Source organism: Equus przewalskii, chromosome 2 (genome assembly GCF_037783145.1).
Source record: "Equus przewalskii isolate Varuska chromosome 2, EquPr2, whole genome shotgun sequence".
Classification (NCBI taxonomy): domain Eukaryota; kingdom Metazoa; phylum Chordata; class Mammalia; order Perissodactyla; family Equidae; genus Equus; species Equus przewalskii.
In genome coordinates, this window is record NC_091832.1 from 83,412,712 (window position 1) to 83,433,979 (window position 21,268).

Consider the following 21,268-nt stretch of genomic DNA (forward strand, 5'->3'; position numbering starts at 1 on the left):
ACTTAACTACTTGCTAAACAAGACTGTTAGGTATTTCTTTTGCCTTCAGGTACTATAAAAAGATTACTGGGATACTAAGGGTGCTGTGAACCAAGAAAATTTGGAAAATTTGGATTAAGCGCTTATTTTCATAGTGAGAGCAAAAGTCATCTTGTGCTAAATTGAAATTTTAAGTATCAAGAATATTTCATGAAAAATGCTCTTTGTGAATGAAAAGAAATTTTTATTTCATATCACTTTTCACTTCCTATTTGCGAATGTTCTCAAAAATGGTAAAAGTAACCACTGTGGCAATGAGAATGTGAGGTGAATTCTCCGCTTTTCCTATTTCCTCCCTTCTCCAAGTGGGCACCTGGCTCTTAGGGAGACTTAGCACATCCCAGCCCCAAGCCCTGCAGGGCTAATACTTAGTCAGGTTCTGGGACTGAGTTTATTGACGTAGGACTAGCAGGGCAACGACAATGGTTAGGGGAGAGTGGTGGGAGTCTTGAGGAAAGTGATGGCTATTCCCAATGGAGAGGATGCTCAGGGTCTCATAAGATGAGAGACTGGAGAGGGAGTGGCCCTAAACTAACGACCCAGGCTTCTCCAACTGCCTGGACGTGGGTGTTTTGCTTTGCTGAAGGTGCTGAATGCCACCAAACCTAGACAGCTTACTTCTCCTTGCCTCCCTAGATCCCCAACACCACTGGTCTGACTTCATTATTTTCTGACAGGTTATACTCTCACTTCCCTTTTAACTCTAGTCCAATAAGAGATGGCATAGATCATGGTGGCCCTCAGAAGTCTGATTGTAAGTTTTCACCACCACCATTCAGTCATTGCAAATAAATATGCATATATACCCTTTTAATACACAAATATAATTCTGTATTCCCAACTTTTAAAAACTCATTTTCAGGAGACAGCATTGAGCAGAAAGCCCCAGCTAGACTGGCACACACATAGGAAGGGTTAGTGTTATGTAATTGGTTATTGTGGAGTCAGGATATAGTGGTTGTGGAGGTGTGTGTAAGTAGTGGGTGGGGTGTGTGAGGTAGGACTGAGAATATGCCCTGAAAAGTTGGAACTCGGGGTACGGAGAGCAATGAGAAAGGGGGTCTGGCTTCTTCTAGGTTCCCAACTCCCCTATCACTGAGGAGTTGGTCAGTGAGGCAGAGAACAGAACCTGACAGAGCCAGAAAGTACCAGTCTGTTCCTACAATAGTTTCTCTGGTCATCTCTTTATGCATGACCCCGTGGGCAGCAATTCCAATCATGTACATGGGAGCTGCGCTTGGGGAAGCTGCCCTCCAGTGTGTAGCCAAAAGAGGGAACCCAGAGGTGGAGCTCTGACGTTGAGATGACATATAAATCTGAGGTTCCTACTTCCAGCAGTTACCTAGATTCTTTGCTTCGGTTTTCTAGTAGTCTTGGGCCACCAGAGTAAGAGGCCACAGGCCTACAAAGCCTTTAGAGCTAAGCAGGCTACTTCTGAAGCTTGTGAAGACCTCTGCCCATAACCTCAGAAAACTACAGCTACATCCGCGGTTGAGCAAGGGCCACTGTTTTTTATCTCTAGCAGTGTCCCCTTTTCAAATGCACCGGAAGGCCTCTTGGGCTTTGAGAAACACTCATTTACACCTCCAGGGCACTGTCAGTGTTTGCAGGAGTTCTACAAGCCCTGGAAGCCTCAGCCCGCTGTGGAGGGTTAAGCTCGGGAAGCTCTGATCTAGCGACTGCCTGTCGCTGCCCCAGGGGAGCGACCCCAGGTTGCTGCCGGGTCCGCAGCGGGTAGGCTGGGGTGGGCGGGGACTGTGGCGCGGGGCGGAGCGCTGTGCTGGGGGCGGGGCTTGGTCAGACCGGAAGGTGGAGGCGCGGAGCGCAGAGGAGGCTGGACTTACTGTCAGCAGCATGTTAGTCAGAAGATGGTGAGCTGTGAGCCCGGGGTCGGAGGTCCAAGGAGAGGTTGGGTGAGGGTTGGGGGGCGATTTGGGGACTTGGGTTTTGTTTTTTAATACTCAGACTGTGTAGCATGTACATACCTCTCAAGCGATGTTTCTATGGGAAAACTTCATACTTACGTTACCAAAACTCAATACTGCATTTTTTTTGGAGGAAGATTAGCCCTGAGCTAACTGCCGCCAATCCTCCTTTTGCTGAGAAAGGCTGGCCCTGAGCTAACATCCATGCCCATCTTCCTCTCCTTTATATGTGGGACGCGTGCCACAGCATGGCTTGCCAAGTCGCGCCATGTCCGCACCCGGGATCTGAACTGACAAACCCTGGGCTGCTGAAGCGGAATGTGTGCGCTTCACCGCTGTGCCACCGTGCGGGGCCCTCAATACTGCATTTTTAGCTAAAACTTGTGCAGAAAAAGCCTGGAGTTATTCCAAAGTGATAGAAAGTCAGAATTGCCAGCAAACACATTGAAAAGCCAAAATGTTGGGCCTCTTGGATGTTGCAGGCTCCAGGGGGGCCTCGCTGCCTCGTGCTCAGTGACCCTCTGTCACTGTGCGCTGGACTTAACATATTTTCCACAATGCCTTTTGCATTTAGGCCTTGTTTTGGCTAAAACTGTACGATGAGAAAGTGTTGAAGAAAGTAGTGAAATAGCAAAGCAACTGAGAAAAGCATTTAAATGGAAAAGATGTCGTTCGTAGAAAGCACCTGTTTTAAACAAACTTTTTAATGATGTTTAGTGATCTGAAGGAGATGTTTTGAACATCTAAATCCCAAAATGATACTTTGATAATTATAAATAGGCACAGTTTTACTGCTTTAGTTGCATTCCAGGAAGGTGACAACATTGGCAGCCGATAGCCCCAGCTAGGATTAGTGTTGGATGTAACTGGTTATTGTGGAGTCAGGAGACAGTGGTTGTGTAAATGTGTGTAAGTAGCAGGTGGGGTCTGGGAAGTGGGACGCACATAGGGATTTTCTCATTTAAAAATAATGTAGTCTGGTGAGCATTTGTGCATACGATATTCAATTTATAAGAATGGATTGGTGATGCTGATGTTAAATAGGAGGTACTTTTAGTAATTTATTTAATCCTTGCTACAGAGACATTAATAAATTTGCCAAGGTCACACAGCCAGTTACTTAATAGCAGAGCTAGGATTTGAACCCAAGAAATCTAGCTCCAGTGTTTGTGCTCTTAACCACAACTCTATATAGTCTCTCAAGAACACTTTCAAAATGGTCTTATTTTAAACCACTGAAAGAGACAACAGCCACGACAGGGGCTTTCAACTGCAAAACCTCAGTATTTGAAGAAGAAATGCTATTTTTTCCTCACCCCTGTAGGATGTGCTTGTTCTCTCTCCCTCACCAGGCCCGTCTCTCCTTCCCCTTTCAAATCAAAACCCTTTAGGGGAAGAACTTCCAAACAGCTTTGGGCGTGTGGAAGCAGAGCGGACTTGTGCTCTGCTGCTTGATGATTATCCGCATGTTTATTGTCTTTTTTTTTCAGGGTGACAGATTCTTAGAAACAGTAAAGTTCTAGATAGTAAATATTTTGGGCTTTTCAGGCCATATGGTCTCTTTCATGAGGACTCAACTTTGCTGCTGTAGGGTGAAAGCACCCCTAGACAATACATAAATGAATGGGGCGTGGCTGTGATCCAAGAAAACTGTTTACAGAAACAGGTGGCCAGCTGCACTTGGCTTGTGGGCCAGCTTGTAGTTTGCCAACCCCTGGTCTAGACCTATATGTAATTTCTATATCATTTTTCTGAATAATAGTCAATGTATATTAAGTGCATGCTCTGTATCGATACTCACACGAACTCTATGAAATTAGTACTTTAAAAATCCTGTTTTATGGATGAGGAAATCAAAATGTACAGAGATTAAGTTACTCGAGTATCTCATAGGCAGAGCTGGGACTTCAGAGACTTTGCTCTTAAATACTACATTTATTAAGAGGTCAAAACAAAGTTACTTGTTTTGTAAGTATGCCAGTATTATTTTATTTTGATTTCATTACTCATTCTGATACACTTGGAAACTTATCTGTTAACATTCCAGTTATCCGTATTACCGTTTGAGATCTAGTCTGCATTTTCTGCCTGTGGGCTTGTCATTTGTGTCCTGCATCTTTAAATAAAAATCCTGATTGCCCATTTTGCATCTGATGCTTAGCATGTAGTCATTAATATTTATATGAGGCTTACAAAATCTTATCTGTTTATGGCCATGAACATAAAAGATCTAATGACTTGGAAGAACGCTTAAGAGCATTATCCAAGTGTTTGAGGATAAGTGCTTTTGGAACCACTTGAGAAAACTATAGTGGAAGATGCAGAAACAAGATCACTTCTGTCTGCAAGAAAGGACCAAAGACAAAAGACCATCCTGGGAACTTGAGATCTTCCTTTTTTTTCTTTTCAAGTATGCACGTGCCAGCTGAGAAAGCTGGAACAGATCAAATAGAAGGGTGTAATACCAGGGGCATGACTGACATCCTTTATCAGAATCTTTGGTCTTTTCTTTCACCAAAGCATAGTGGCCCCAAATCCGACTTCTGGTGAATCTTATAGACACAGTGATATCATTAAGCAAGCAAGCACTAGAAATCATCAGGAAGTAATTTTTATGTGCAAGAAGATATATATTCTTTTGAATTAGTGTTTTAACTTAATAAGAAAAGAAAAGTTGCTATTCAGTATAAAATGGATCTAAAAGGAATAGTCATTCTATTTAGAGTTAAAGCATTTGCACAGTACTCATATAGAATGTCAGAGTAAAACTGATTTCATGAGAGTTGTTTTTTTTGTTAACTGCAGAAAAGTTTAACCAAAAGCTTCAAGGAATACAATAAACCATCTTATTTTTGTGCCAAACATTCTTGGTTTTAGCCTTCAAGTAGTATCTCTGTTTTCCTGTGAAAACAAAGACTAAAGCCAGAATATAGACCCTGCTTAAGGCTTGGTAATAGATTAGGACAGAGATGCTCACTAAATCTAGGTTTCTTGGCTGTTTTTCAGCTTCTTATGTAACTGGATTACACAAATAGCTGATAGGGAAAAATAAGTCATTTTAGGCAGAAGTTTCTGGCATTTTTTTCCCTTGTTAATTTTTTTGTTTAATTAGACTAAATCATTAACGTTATGGAAGTTTGCTGAGCATTATGACATTTCAATTTTTGAATTTATACTTAAATTAATTGTACTACCTTATTCTTTTTATAGCCTAAATGTATTTTAGTGCAGAAATTGACCTTAAAGAAATCACTTTTGCCCACTTGTCATTAGATCCCTGAAATGAATACAATTCTTATGAACATCAAAATAAAGAATAGGAGAATGTTAGAGACGAAAGGGACTTTAAAGATCATCTAGTGCAAAGTTTCTCAGCCTCAGCACTATTAGGATTTTGGACAGGATGATTCTTTGTTTAGGGGGTAGGGTGGGTAGTCCTGTGCGTTGCAGGATATTTACCACATCCCTGTCTGTAGCCACTAAGTGTCAGTAGTGCAACTGCCCCCCAGTTCCAGCTGTGACAATGAGAAATTTCTCCATACTACCAAATGCTACCTGGGGGGCAAAATCATCCTCAGTTGAGAACCGCTGATTTAGGACAATCCCTTCACTGTAAAATAATGTTAATGTCTCATCCATGTTTTCTAATTAAGAGACTTTTCCTCATTTACCTAGTTAGTATCTTAGCTAAGTGTAGTATGCCAGAGGTAAGAGAAAACAAAGAGTGTAGTTATATAATTTAAAGCTTTATCTTAAATATAATTGACAGACACAAACTTTTTTTTTCTTTTTTGCTTGAGGAAGATTAGCCCTGAGCTAATATCTATGCCAATCTTCATCCTGCTTTGTATGTGGGTTGCCACCACAGCATGGCTGACGAGTGGTGTAGGTCTGTGCTGGGATCTGAACCAGCAAACCTGGGCTGCTGAAGCACAGCCTGTCAAACTTAACTGCTACACCACGGGGTTGGCCTCCAGAATGTTTATTTAGTAAGCTTCTTCTTGCTTTTATGGTCCTTTCTATTATATTTAGTTCTTTTTCTAGGGTCTTCAGATTGTGCTGCAGATCAGTGCTATGCAAATTTACCAAACTCGCTGTTTAATTCAGCTAACTTTTTTTTTTTTTTGGCAGTAAGACTTTCTAAATGAAGGAAGCAGCATATTGATTTACATTCTAGTGCAAGCTCGTATCTCCTCACTATCCTATAACAAAGAGTTCACAGACAAGCACCAATCTCTGGTCTCCTGTTTGGTAGCACTACTTTAGATGATCAGGGCCTCTAAGGGGGCTCCCCATCCAGGCCTCCATTTCTTACCTTGAAGCTCTGTTCTCTGACGGGCATATTCACAAAGCAAACTGTATTATTAACTTCACTAAGTTCATTACATGCAAATAATTTTTTGTCAATTCTCTTAAATTTTATTTGCATCTTCACAAGAATGTCCTAGTAAGCTAGATGTTTGAGGCAGGTAAGTCTTTTGATGGCAACACTAATTCTATCTATCAGACATTGACAAATTCCATATACATATATATATATATATATATATCTTATATATATATAAAATAAGAAAGAGAAATAGTATGAGAGGAAGGTAGGCAGTCAAAAAGAGTGGGGGTACTTCCAGCAAGAGTGTTCAGTCAGAGAGGTGTGTGTGCAAACTCCAGGCTAGAAGGAGCACGATGCCTTCCAGAATAGGAAGAAGTTTACTGAAGCTGAGGCTAGAGTTCAAGGGGAAATGAGCCCTTGGAAGGGCAAGCCGAAGACAGATGGTGGAGGACTTGTAAGCCAAGTTGAGTAGTTTGGATTTCATCTCAAGGACAAGGGAAAGCCAGGGGTGATTTAACAGAGATTTAACATAGACTGTCTACCAGAAAGCTAGTTCCCTGTTCCAAGGGTTTCCAGTCTTTTTATTACTTTGATTATAGAACTGGTCTTAAAAGTGGCTTAGTAGAGAAGAACTACGTCATAATGATAGGATATCGACGAAATGTCATTTTCTAGGTATATGAGTGTCTGTGGGATGATACCAATCTAAACAGAGTGATCACTGTCAAATTACAATTTCACACAAATACAGGAGGATATTTGGTTCAGAATCTAACAGCCAGGAAAAAGATCCAGGAATATGATCAGATCTTTTAGACAGGAGAGAAAAGAGCCAGTTTCTAAATTTAACTTAGAAAGCTAGTGGCCACAATAACTTCTATTAGCATTTGAATAAATAACCTTAGCCCTAACTAGAGCATGCACATTTGGAAAACAGTCACAGTTTTGGAGAAGCCGCTGCTGGTTCAATTTTTGTTCTGCTGGTGGAACAATCTGTTCCTGTTATGGTGCTCTGCTGCCTCGATGAAATAGGGAGATTGCAAGCTGTACAACTGGGAAACCAACAAAGTCAAGCTGTCCTGACTTTTCTAGTCTAGCCTTTGAATTGTCAACTTAGCTATAAACTGGGACATGTTTAACACAGGAGGAGGCCCATATTGCTACCCCCCAAATATGGAGTGCTTGTCACTTTTTCCATGCTCAATTAAACATATGATTGTTCTTTACAATATGAAGAGAGTGTCGCCAATGAATCAGAAGATGACTAAAATAATACCATGATGCTCTTTGATGTAAAACTAGGGTTTATGTAACAGAGTCGAGTCTGGCAATAACTCCTGTCACTTTTCAGCTTTTTGAAGAGTAAGTCCTAACTCCTTCCTACTGTACTTCATGTAGGTGACCAAGACAATGAGAAAATTATTAATAACAAATTCTGGTTAGTACTTTCCTCTGAAGCTATTGGACAAAATTCTTTTCATATCATGAGGTAATAAATAGGAACCTAGTATTTTATGCATGCTACCTTTCAGTCTTTGAAAAGCAGGACATTTTTTGTTGGAAGTTAGAAAAAATATTCTTTTTGGGATTGTTTTTGAACATATGTAGGGTAAAAGTACTATTCAAAATGTTATCAATGTTTTTTGGCATAATATTTTGAGATGCTTAGTTAAAGGCAAGGGACTTCTATGAGTTTTTACATAAAAATATCAAATTCTTGTCAAAGGAGGCTTTGGGGAAAATTATCTTGGTCATATTGGCTTTGGTAATAATTCCATTCATTCAATGTGCTTTATTCTCTGCCTTTTTAAATACTAATTTTGATTCTGAGAAAATTGAGAAAGCCAGTGTGATAAAGGTAATTTTACTTTTATACAAAAAATAAAAAGTCTTAGTAATTTTCAACTTAGTTTTGCATTCCGAGTATAAAGTTACATTAAAAAAGTCTCAAAACCTACATATTTTGTTTTTCTTATTTTGTGTGAGGGATTGGGTGCTTGTGAGGCCACGATTGCAACTTTCAGCAATATTATAGTTCTTTCTTCGTGATTCTTGAAAATAATAGGGGAAATTTCTTCACCTGAAACAGAGCAAAGATATTGTAAATATAAAAGTTGCATGGTGAAAGTATTATAGTACCGAACTATGTTAAAATAAGAGTGGAGGAGTCAGCCGTGGTAGAGACGTGTCTTCCAGTATTGACAAATGGCTTGGAAGAGAACTTTGGGGATAAGAAAGACTTTCTGGTGGATTGGAGATGTCTAGAGCTAGCTGTGTTTTCTGAAGGAAAGAGGAATCAGGGTAGTAAATGAAGGGGATTTGATTTACTGTTCATGTTTACTCGTTGTCACCTCAGTGGATAGTCTCCATATCCTACCAGGTGTTTGCTTTTTTTTTTTGCTTGAGGAAGATTAACCCTGAGCTATTGCACTAAGCTAGTAATATTTGATTCTCAGGCTCTATCATTACTCCATAGAGTCACATCCAAGTGCTTTTCGTTATTCTGCTTCCTTTTCCTTGGGTACTTAATGATTTCCCACAATAAGTATTTTAACATTTTTTTTCTTTCTCTTTCAGTTCTCTCCCAACTTCTCAAGCTTCTCACAGTCTTTAATGTGTAGTATGTGCCGTGCGTGCTGAACTAGCTACCTCTGTACTTCAAAGATTGTCTTTACCCTCTCTAGACCCTTCTTTACTCATCTGGAAGATGAGGAGATGAACCGTAGCAGCGTATCTCAGTGGGGATTATCATAAATCAGGTTCTGTGGAAACAGAATCTGAGAGGGGGAGTCGAGTGCAGAAGCTTTACTGGTATATGTTCACAGGAGATACTCCTGTAACAAAGCTAGGAAGGCAGGACTGGGCAGAGGGAGAAGCTAACATGCAGTAGGACAGCAACTGAGGCCTTTCAGCCAATCCTACAGGGAGCTACAGGGATAGGAAGGCTCTACTGGGTTGCCCCCCATTGAAGCAGAGGAGTCAGGCCTTTGTGTCCTTTATTAGCCAGATATCACCTGTGGGTTCCTCCTGGGAAGTGGAATAACCTTGGGCAGTGCCCAATGAGGGACATAGCTGTGAACTATAAAAAAACAGTTTTCCCAGCAACTGGAGGCTAGGTGCCTTGGCCTTGAAGAGGGGTTCTGGGCGAAGAACTGGTTTCTACTACTGGTACTTTGGGTAGGGCAATTCTTTGTTATGTGGATATGACCCAGGCATTTTGGGCATGTAGCATCCCTGGCCCCACCCACGAGGAACATCAAACACTCTCCTACATTTTCAAACAACCTTGGGACGCTGGTTGAGAATCATTGGAAACATTAGGCTGGAGCAGTGTTCAGTCTGCTGTGGCTCTAACGTTGTTGTTTTTGGATGAGTGAGTATATTCTGGATGAGAGTACCACCTGACCAAAGTTAGAAAAGATCTGGCAAAAGAATGAGTCTGTTGTGACTCAAATAAAGCTGTGCCGAACCTAGTTGAATGTAAATAGTCCTGGGGAGTTACTGGGTTAGAGAGCATGAAGATTTTAAAGAGGGTTGCTCTGTAGAGTGGTTGGGCCAATTTATATTCTTCCTAGGAATTTAGAAATTTTATACTTTTACTTTTTTTCTCTCTATTAACTTGAATCTCTGTAAATTTCATTAATATTGTGGATGGAGTCCAGGAAGGAGGTAAGGAAGTGGGGCTTGTGTACCACAAGCTATGCTGCTGTGCCTATTTTTATCCAGGTTTCGCTGCTACTTCCAAGGACCACTCTTAACAACATGAGGAAGAGCCAGGCAAAAGGGAGCAGCAGAATTGCTAGCACCTTGTCTACAATTAACGCTTAAGGAAAACCGGAACACTTAAAAGAGATATATTAATGAGGAAAAAAATGGAAATGTTTTAAATTTTTGCTCTACAGTTCAAACTCTCTTGATGGTAACCCTTATTCCAATTTAACGAGTTTAGATTAGTTCAACTCTGTCATTTTAATATCTATTAACAGTTCAAAAAGAAGTCTCTGCTGTTAGCTTAGTGTTGTTCCCAAGAGGCCAGCTGGCACTGGGTTTGGCAGCTTCTTTGGAGAAAGACTCAGTGAATGTGGAAACTAAAATAACGAACTTGTTTTGATACTGAGTGTTTCCAGAGCATGATTTGAGACTTTAAATATTAATTGCAGAAGTATTCAACTATCATCTAGAACAGAAGAACCTGTTGTCTTCCACATTTACACAAAATTCTGGATGTGGTTAATTTCAGGATCCTTTATTTTCCTCATTTAATTTTTTTTCTGTAATTACAATTCACCCAGTAAATAGGTAATCTGTTATCATACTTTAGTGTGTCAGTAGACATCATGACATTTTTCTACATTGGTAGAAAATGTATCAGCCAATCAACAGCATGTGTTGGACACCAACACTGTCATCCAATTGACTCAAATTGACCTGTGAAGAGACTTGTACTTCTACTTTAAAATTATAAGGGCTATATCAAGTATTTTGTATTAGATGTGTCCCTTGATTTTACCCTTGTAGAAGCAACTAATCAATTATCCTAAATAATAAATAACACTGAAAAAGTAGTACTAGGAAGTTTAGTGTATTTTGCCATAATAGCAGAAAATAGTATTCTGCTATAGAAACAGATTGGTTTTCTGCAATTAATGTTTATGGGTCTATTAAAAAGATGAATATTTTATCTAGATTCTTTGGTTGTAAGATATTTAAGTAATTATTACAGGGGCAAAACACATTTATTTAAGAAAAATCAGGAACTACGGAAACAAAAGGGAGAAAGGGAGAAAACAAAAAATATTCATACTCCGACTATTCATAGATAACCATGTTTCTATAAACCTTGGTTTATATTCTTCCAAGATCTTTTCTTCTTTTCTGGTTACATCTTTCCAGACTTAAAAAAAATGCATTTACTTACATAAAATGTATTATGGTCTTAATAATTATTTTCTAGCCTACTTTAACCAAGTGATAGTATGTCATGAACGACTTTCTAAACAGCGATCCACTTTAATTTTCTAAACAAATGAGTAACATTCATAGTATAGAAATGCCATAATTTGGCCAATAAATTGAGGAACATTTATGTTGTTTTAAATATGCCATTGTTTTGCACAGCATGGTGGCTGTAATTAACAATACTAGTATTATATACTTGAAAGATTGTAAGACAGTAGATCTTAAATGTTATCACCAGACACACACACAAAATCATAATTATGTGAAGGGATGGAGATTTAACTAACCTTATTGTGGTAATCATTTTGCAATATATACGTATATCTAATCATTACATTATACACCTTAAACTTACATATATGTCAATAATATCTCAATTAAGCTGTGAAAAAATAAAATTAAATTTAAAAGAGTCATTGTTTTAAGTCATTCTTTAGGAACATCTTTGTATATAATTCAATGAATGCTTGTTAGATTAGTTCCTTAGAAACATTCCTAGCAGTAGAATTGATGTATTTGAAGACATGCATATTTTGAATTTGATATAAATTGGAGATTCCTTTCTAGAAAAGTTGTACCAATTTGTACTCCCATCAGCAGTGAATCTAGTCTCTAATCACCTCCCCTTGCTCTGCACTGGGGAGTAACAATCAGATTAATTTTTTGTTTTCTGAGGAAGATTAGCCCTGAGCAAACATCTGCCACCAATCCTCCTCTTTTTGCTGAGGAAGAGTGGCCCTGAGCTAACATCTGTACCCATCTTCCTCTATTTTATATGTGGGACGCCTGCCACAGCATGGCTTGATGAACGGTGCATAGGTCTGTGCACAGGATCGGAACCAGCAAACCCTGGGGTGCTGAAGCAGAGCGCATGAATTTAACTGCTATGCCACGAGGTCGGCTCCCAGATTAATTTTTAACAAATAGGTGATTATCAGCTTGTTGTTTTAGTTGTTATCTTTTGATCTTTAGTTAGATTGAACATCTTTTCTTATAGTTGTTGGTCATTTGCATTTCTTGTATGCATTGCCTCTATGTGTCTTTTGAATTTTTAGAAACTGTGGTGTTTGTGTTTTTAAATTGATTTAAAAGTACTTTATATTGAATAAAGATATTAACCCTTTGTCATGTATATTACATTTTTCTCAATAATTTCTATTTGTCTTATTGTTTTGTTTATAGTGTATTTTCTTGAAAAGTTATAATTTTTACATGTAAAATCTTTTAATATTTTCCTTTATGATTTCTTGATTTCAGTTCATACTTAGAACAAACTCAAGATAATAATATTGTAATTTTTAAAATGTGCTTTTGTATTTTTATACATAAAAATTCGTTGCTTCTGGAATTTATATTTGTGTGTTGTGGTGTGAGGTAGGATTTCTTTTTTCCTAAAGAGTGGGCAATTGTCCCAATTACATTTGTTTTATAATTTGTTCTTTCCTATTTATTTGAATTATCCTTTTATCTCTGCTTAGTTCCCAACTATCTGTTGATGTATCTGGATTTCCTATTCTGCTCCATTAACACATATCTTGACAATAGGATAAGGGAAGATTTGATAACTTCCATCTCTTTTGAGAATGAGTCTAGTGTTTCATCCTTAAAGATATTTGTTTTTGTGTTTATTTGAAAAATATTTTGATCACAAAGGAATTTCTTTCTATCCCTAATTTATTCAAAGCTTTAAAATATATCTCTGTGGATGTCAATTTTTTCAAATGCATTTTTCAGCATCTTTTGGAATGATCTAATTGTTCTTCCTATTTAGGCTCTTATTTTAATGACTTCCATTAATACATAGCCTACTGTTGAACCTTTCTTGCACTCTTCCTATAAAGACTACATGTTTTTCATGTTATTTTTAAGTAAACTGCTGGATATGAATTTTTAATATTTTACATAGGAGGCCTCCATTTGTATTTCTAAGTGAATTTGACTCATTCTTTTCTGCTTCTGTCATCTTTTTATCAAGTTTTGGTACCAAGTTTATGCCAGACTCAGAAAATAAATTTACAGTCCTTTTTTCTTTTTCCTTTTTTCCCTATGCTCTGGAATTTTTGAGTTAATATCTTAATTATATATTCTTTGGAAATTTGAAATAATTAATTTAAGAAAGCACTAGTGCTGGTAGGTTTTTGAGGGTGAGTCTGTGACAACTTCCTCATTTTCCCCCCATGGTTTTAGTTTGTTTGTTTTCTCCTTTATGTGTGGTCGATTTTAGTAGTATGCATTTTTCTGTAAGAATATCCCTAGGTTTTTAAAGACTTTAGCATGGTATTGTTTCAAGTAGTCTCTCACATTCTTTTCAAAATCTTTGTGTTCCTGGTTCCTTTCTTTTTGGCGTCAGCAGCCAGCATATTAGTAGATGAGAGCATGAACTTAGGGTCCACACTGTCTGGATTTGAATGCTAGCTTCGCTATTTACAAGCTGTGTTACCTTTGGTAAATTACCTTATTTCTTCTGCTTCCTCACCTTTATAGGTGAGGAAAATGAACATGATAATAAATGCTTAATGGCATTTGAGGAAAGTTATAAAGATAGGCATGATATATCTTTTCAGTAGGTATAAACAAACAAAGTGTATACTAAGGAGATCATAGATGCCATGCCAATATTCTCTTCCAGAGTCACAGACTCCAGAGTTCAGACTCTGGGAATCCTCTGGCTGGACAATTTCAAGGAGGTAGAGTTCTCCTTGACCTGACAAAGTTTACCTATCTCCGGTTGCTGCCAAGTCTGCCCTGCTGTTGAACAGCACTTAGGGGTGCCTATTCTGCTTGGTAAAGAGACTCTGCAGGCCACTAGCAGGAGGCCAAAGTGAGGCAAGGCCAGAGGAAGCCTTTGGATATGACTCTATTCCTGGTACATTCTCTCCACTTAGACTTCCTGCAAACTGGGAGGCATTAGCCCTGGACTCTGATGGCATTTGCAGTGAACTTGAGGACAGTTCTTGGCATCAGATCCATAGAGCTCTGTATCTGTTTTCCTCCTTCCATTCACACATAGCCTGTGTTGCACCAGTTTCCCTCATGGTTGTCCTAAAATAATTGCCTATCCAAGGACTTGCCGTTTTTGAGGTCTTCCCTCTCTGGGAAAGATTCCATGTTATAGAATAGAACTCCAAATTCTATTTTATCACAATAATACAGAAAATGCAGGATTGTAAAAGAAGCCAAAATGATTCCCTCTTTTTTATTCCCTAGTCAATGCAATACTAAGCAATATACAAACAGTAACCATATTGGGCATGGGCTCTGATGGCATTTGCAGTGATCTTGAGTCACCCAGAGCAGTGTGCCTTCCTCTAAGACAGGGTAGATGGTGGTGGAGTTTCCTTTGCCTTTTGGCTAAATTTCTGCAGAGCCTACAGGGTTATCATACCAAGAGATGGGGGTGTCTGGCAAAGTAGGAGTTATGGTCTCTTTTATAACTTTCCTTACCAGCAGAAATTATGGGCTCATTGGACATCCAAACACAAATTTCTTATCTCATTTGAGACACTGTAGAATTAGAGAATGGGGCGAGTGAGGCAGAAAAAGAGAAAAAAAAAAAACCAATATAAAAGTGTGTTATTGAGGTTGTCTCTATAGGCAATGGGGCCACCATTCCATCTGAGCCTCTGAGTGAGCAGAGTCCTTCCCAAAATTGTCTACCCTAAGAATAGGAGGCTGGAGCATGAATCCATGGGCCTCCAACACTCACTGGTTGAGGGTCGACCCTTGGGGTATTGACTCCCCACCACTCATCAGTGTGTCTGAATCCTCCTGTTCAAGGCAAAATGAACAGGACTCTTTCACTGTTTTTCTGCTTTTGTTCCTGGTTTTCTAATTCATTCCTAAGTGTATTTAGTTTCTAATTTTTTAGCTTTGCTGTTTCCAGACCTTGTGTTTGCCCTTTCTGTTGATGTCAAAATTAGCTTCTTCAGTTTTAACCATTTGAACTCTCAGCTATTGTATGGCAAAAAACAAAAACAACTTTGGATATTGTTTCTGTGTTGTATACTTGCTTCTGGTCATCCCACTCATTCAAGCTTGACACACTTGGAACCCAGTCCTACTGTTCATCTTTACTTCTTTGATAAAACTTTGGTCTTCTCCCAAACTCCTCCTTGAAGGATCAGATTCTGACCCAGTGAGAGGAGGTAGAGTGCTAAAGGGAAGATGTGTCTAGAAGAATGGTTAGCCCCAGCTTGCAAGGATAAAAGGGACAGCCCGGTGAGAAGCCAGCATCCAGTACTCACCATGGGTAAAACACACTCTATGCCCAGTGATGTCTGCCCTTGGGCTTTCTTTTGCTTCTAGGACATCTCTAGGCTCCATGCCTACCATTTGCTGCCTGTAACCTGGGTCAGTTCCTTAATTTCTGTGACCTTTGGTTCCTGCAGCTGTAGAATGAGAATATTAATAGATAATGATAGAACCACTTCAATTGGATTGTTGTGTCTGGCATATTAGCTACAATTACCATTAGAATCCTGAGTTTTCCAACAGACTCATCTCCTTCCCAGCAGTCAGAAAAGCTCCACAGTTGTTGCTCTCTGAGCTGTCTTCAGAACCCTGGGCCAAAAAAGGTATATGGGACCAGTATGTTGGCTCCTGCCCACGCTCTGTCTTTGCTCTTTGTCTTCTGACATAAAGACCCCATAACCTACTTTGTCAGAGAGTTAATAATGCTGTACACTTTCTTACATAACATATATTTCAGACTGTTTGTATACATTAGCCCATGTAATCCTTCTGGAAGATAGATTTCATCATCTCTATTTTATAGATTAAAACCAAAGCCCAAACCAAAACTAAAGCAAAATAAAACAAAACAAAACAAAAAAACAAGCAGCAAAAACCAGAGGCTCTGAGTGATTAGATAGCTGGCCTAAGGTTATACATCCAGGAAGGATTCCAATCAGGATTCTAACTCCAATCAGGCTTTCAATTTTGAGCAATTCTTTAAATAGTTTAGTTCTTCAGCATTTTATCTCTGGATACTTGGCCTATTGTCCTACAACAAAAAACGAAACAAAACAAGAAACCCCCAACCCTATTTAAATATTTAAAAAATCTCATCATTTCTATTCTCTTTCATTCTAAACTTCGGAGCCAAGGTTCAAGTTTGGTAAATATATCTTGACTTGTTGCCCCTTGTTGCAACAACTTATTCCCTGTGTCCTCCATCTTGTGTTCTTGAAGGGTTCTGATATACTTTCGATTAATCTCTGAAAAGCCTAGAAAGATAAGATCTCTTAACCACTGTCCCCCTCTTGGAAACATTCGTGGCAGCCAGACCTTTCTCCACTTGTGGAGATCACAATAAAACTACTTTGGAATGGAATGCTTGAAAGCTTCTCTGACTTTATTTCAACCATGGTGACATTCCTGCTTGCATTATTACCGATTTGGTGTGAGCAATTCAACTAAAAGAAAATTGCCAGATGTAAGAGACATAGTAATTGCTGAAAAGGTGAAAGCTTGGAGGCTTCTGCATTTGGACTAACTCGAGCTTCTAGCCAACTTTGCATTTTCAGAAAAATTTCAAGACATTTAAGTGTTGCTTTTCTTCATTTTTTTTTATACACTGTCCTATTTTTCACCTGTCAAATGTTTATAATTTTTATACTGAGTTCTAGTGTCAAAAAAAAAATCACTGGATGAACACATGCATGTTCATTCAGAAGTCCAGAAATTCTGAAACCTTTTTTAGAGTGTGCCCAGTGTGACATAATCATGAAAAGTTACTAGTCAGTGTTGTTGGTGAATTATGACCAAGGTCATGGAAAACACATTGCTTTGTCTAGTGGCTGCATGATTATCAGGCCTCTGATGATAGATCCGTACCCACTGGAAATGCAGTTAACTTACCTTGGTGATTTTGATTTATTAGCCTTGCAATGGACAAGGTTGCCCATTTGTCAGTGCTTGTTTTATATTTGAATAGCTTGGAAGCATATAAATTTGAGGCATAGCTTAAAGTTTGTCTAGTTGTTTCATATTTCATAGAAAGCACCTGATCAGAGAACTTCAACTTCTCTGTTATTTCTGTTGTGACACTTCAGTTTTTAATACAGTGAGGACATCTGATTTCCATTTTAGAGCGTCTCTCTTCGTGATCAGTGCTGAAGTTTCAAAGAACTGTCAAAACTATAATGAAAACATCAAAATTATGGGTGAACAATCAGCTTCTTTTGGGGAGTAAAAATTAAATGGCTTAAAGGGAGGACATCGAAGAACTAGTGATTGATAAAATGTATTCTATTTAACTTCTCTTTGATCTTTTGTTCAAAATAGACATGATCCTGAGAGCTTTTATTAAAAATTGTACTTAATTTTAATTATAAAGAAGAATCTTCCAGCCTTGGTCTGGAATGGCATAAAGAAGATTCTTGAATGATTGAAAAGATATGACTAGAATGAGAGCTTAGTGAATATTAGCTTTGAGTGCCAAAATGTAGGAAAAATTCCAGGGTCAAACTGACCATAGAAGAAGTGATGTGTCAGCCCCAGTTCTCCTTTCTCTTTCCTTACTGCAACCTGAGGCAGCTTGAGGTGTAGCACCTGAGGTTCCTTGTTGCAACCTGAGGCATAGCACATTAGCAGGAACTTTTGAGTGTTGATCCTTGTAGCACGGTTTCTCAAACTCTACAGTATTGTCTTTTTGAGCTGGATGATTCTTTGTTGTGGCGGGTAGGGAGCCTGTCCAGTGCATTGTAGGTAGCTAGGTGCCAGTAGTACTACCCCCAGTTGTGACAACCAAAAATGTTTCTAGACGTTGCCAAATGTCCCTGGAGGATAAAAATCAACCCTGATTGAGGACTATTATTTGACATTGATGATGCAGGAAAGAGAGAAGAATGACCAGACATGGTATCCATCTTGAAGACATCTCAATGTGTATTAAATTAAGGCGCAAATCACAGGCTTTAGTCCCGTTGCCACTAAGCCCAGTCAAGCTGAGCTAACCCTTAGAAGTTTAAACCAGTCGAAGATGGCTGTAATGTTATTTCAGTATTCTAGGTCTGGCAACTGTGCAACATTTGATAGTTTTGCATTCAGTGTTGCATTTGAATATAACATTGAGAATAATTAAATCTTTTGATGTAATTTAATACTTGGCATTTATAAATACTGAAGTTTTAGTCATCGTGGATAACTATAATTTTATACTGTTACATGATGTTAAATATTTTAAGAAGTGAAAAATAAGAAATGATCATCTTTCTGTCAACTTTTATTGATTTGAAATCTTACAACTTGAGTGGAGTCTTTCTTCTGTGAAGCATTTTACTATTTTCTTGGTCAGATTTGATGTTCTTCACAAAGGAGATTAGCCTGGACTCTTGTCTGGAATAGAAAAGTTCACCGAGATATAAGCAGGTAGTAACAGCCAATTATCATCTAGTACATCACAAGGAAATATTCTGATTCTAGAATTCTTTTGATGCCTAGTGAAGACAGACATATGTGAGAAGTAGGGAACAATCAAAAGGTTGTCAGGATCTAGAAAACTATTTCAATTATTCATTACTTATGTGAATTGGTTTTAAAAATTTAAAACAAGGTAAAGTTGGATAGTTAAAGATTAAAAAGAGAGTGAAGGAAGATTACAGGGATTAGGTATCATCAAGCAACTGAGATCATTATGACTTTGGGGAAGTGAATTCGTTTCTAGAAGTTTCATTGGAGCTGAGACAAAAAGGTAAGGAGTTAAGTAGTATCTATTGGGTTAAGGAGTGTTCATTATCTGTTTTTTTAAAAAAAGTTTTTAAATCATTCTGCAAGGCACATGTTTTTTTTCATGGAATTTGTCCAAAGGAGCAAATTTTCTTAGGATTTGACAAAATTATATTTATGGAGTTTTTTGCTCAGAGATGTTGAGATACATAGTTAACAATGTTTTCTATTTTACAAGACAGAAGAATGCTGTCAGTTAGCTCCTAAAGTTCTTTGCCTTATAGGTAGGAAAGCAAATGGTCTCAGAAGGAAAAATTTTAAGGTGGAGGTAACTAATATACCACATTGTGTGTAAAAACCAATTAAGGCCAATGTCTGATTTTAAGTAGCATTGCATCCTCATGCAACCTCACTTATAAACTATATCCTCATGTAGCTTTGTGAGTTGGTTTATTTATTTGGGCTACTTAAAAATTTCCTTGTATAAGTTGAAGAATTTTGATAAATTAAATACATTTGGTGTTAATGCTGAGCTGTTTTAACTGTTGTCAACAACAGTCCAACACTTCTTTGACAGGTTTCTTACAAAGAGAAAATAAAATCATGCCATTTTCAAAGAGTAGGACACTCTATTGTTTTTGTTGCTTTCTTTTAAAAACCAACTCCATCACTTAATCATGTTGTTTAGATATGGATTTTTAGTGTGTACTTGGATGCAAAAATATTTAATCTCTTGAAAGATTGGTATTGAATGAGACACGAGAAACATCACAGATTTTAACTGTAGTGATATGATTTAGATTCCAAAGTGGTAATATATAGGATCTATGTGAGCATTATACATTTTTTACTATTGATGGTCTCTGTCCATTGGGTCAAATGCTAATGATAGACCAAAGTGATAGGTCAAAGAAATTATTCAGAGGAATTATTCCTAAGTGAGGTGGAACAGAGGTGACTAGTGATTGATAGAATAGCTATTCTGGACACGTGGTTGATATTTGTAATTTGTTATGAAGAAAACTGTCATGGAGTTCTGAAAAGATACTAAAATATTATCAGTCTATTCTTTTGGAGTGATTAAGTGTAAAAACATCACTTTGTCCATCTTAAGCAATTAACCTATAGACTCAATTAAGATAATTAGCTTGATAAAGACTGGGTTGTTCTTTCAGAATAGGTTGTGAAAACAATTCTAGTGATAAGAGATCATCATTTTGTAGAGTGGTTTCCAGTATAGCATAGCTAATTATATGTTTTCAAGGGGAGGAAGTTTCAGGCTTCCAACATGAGTTCTAATATGGAAATATCAACATAAATTATCATTCATTTTGGAGTGAAATTACTTGATCAGTATCTGATGGAAATTTGCACTTCAATATTTCCTCTTGGAATGTCTTGCAATTTTTAAACATAGTTCTCCATATTTGAGGAGTTTGGGTAGTGTGCTAAAGGTTTTATTCTAATGAGTATTAAAGAACCTAGGACCTTGGCTTTGTTTGATTTTCTATATCTTAAGCTTATCAAGAGAGTCTCCTGTTTATTTTTAGAAATGTGAAGGAATTCAGAAGATTCTTTTCAACTGCCTCCTACCATTCAGGCAACTCCTTCATGAAGCCCTGGATGTCAGCATGTTCCTAATGAATTGCAGATTCCAGCTCTTGGGAGGTTTGTAATGAAGCTTTGGAGTTCTAAATGGGTCAGAGCAGATTTTGTACTTTGTCAGATTTTGAGAAAATCCAAGAGGCAATCTGTGCTAAAGACTCTGGAATAATAATTTTGGCACCTATTGGTTTCTTTGTTTTTCTCAGGAGAGAATGTTATTGAGGACTAACCAATGACAGAGTTCTTTAAAGGTATTCTTTATTGAGAGGTGGATCAGTTCGCTCCAGCTCAGTATATAGATGCTTCAGCCAAGATTCTAGTAATTTAAGTAAAAAATCCTCTATTTTGCTTAGAGATTTGGTGCTACATAGATTTGTTTTCTGTTTATAATTAAACATGTGGAGAAAGTGCATGGAAGGGCACCCAGCTCAATTCTTTCTCAGACTCCAATTAGTCTGGTTGGAGAGATGAAGAAGTATTTTTGGATGATCTTATTGATGATTTTTTTCTTCCTGGAAATCCTGGTTTATAGTTGTTGGAGCTGCTAGGCTGGTCTCCTTCCTTTCATAGCATTCCTCTCCTTCCTTTCTTTCTTTCTTTTAAATCTCTTTGTCCTTTTGATCTACTTTCTGGGAGATTTCTCCAATTTTATTTTCTAACTCTTATATTGATTTTTAAATTTCTTCTATCATGCTTTTTAGTTTCTAAAAGTTCTTTTTATGGTTGTTCTGCAAATGTTCCT

The 21,268-nt window shown here is 37.9% G+C and overlaps 1 protein-coding gene across 5 annotated transcripts in view; it reads left to right on the top strand.

The window, feature by feature from the left end:
* Positions 1-1,838: 1,838 nt before the first annotated feature.
* The window catches only part of IQCM (IQ motif containing M), a 417,332-nt gene continuing 397,902 nt past the window's right edge, over positions 1,839-21,268 (top strand). For 2 of the 5 annotated variants that reach the window (XM_070611626.1, XM_070611625.1), the window contains exons 1-2: positions 18,671-18,946; positions 20,472-20,589. The gene's annotated coding sequence lies outside the window, so the exon portion shown is untranslated. Of the gene's footprint in view, positions 1,911-18,670; positions 18,947-20,471; positions 20,590-21,268 lie in introns of those variants that run through there. The other 3 variants (XM_070611627.1, XM_070611628.1, XM_070611629.1) reach the window with 2 other exon arrangements.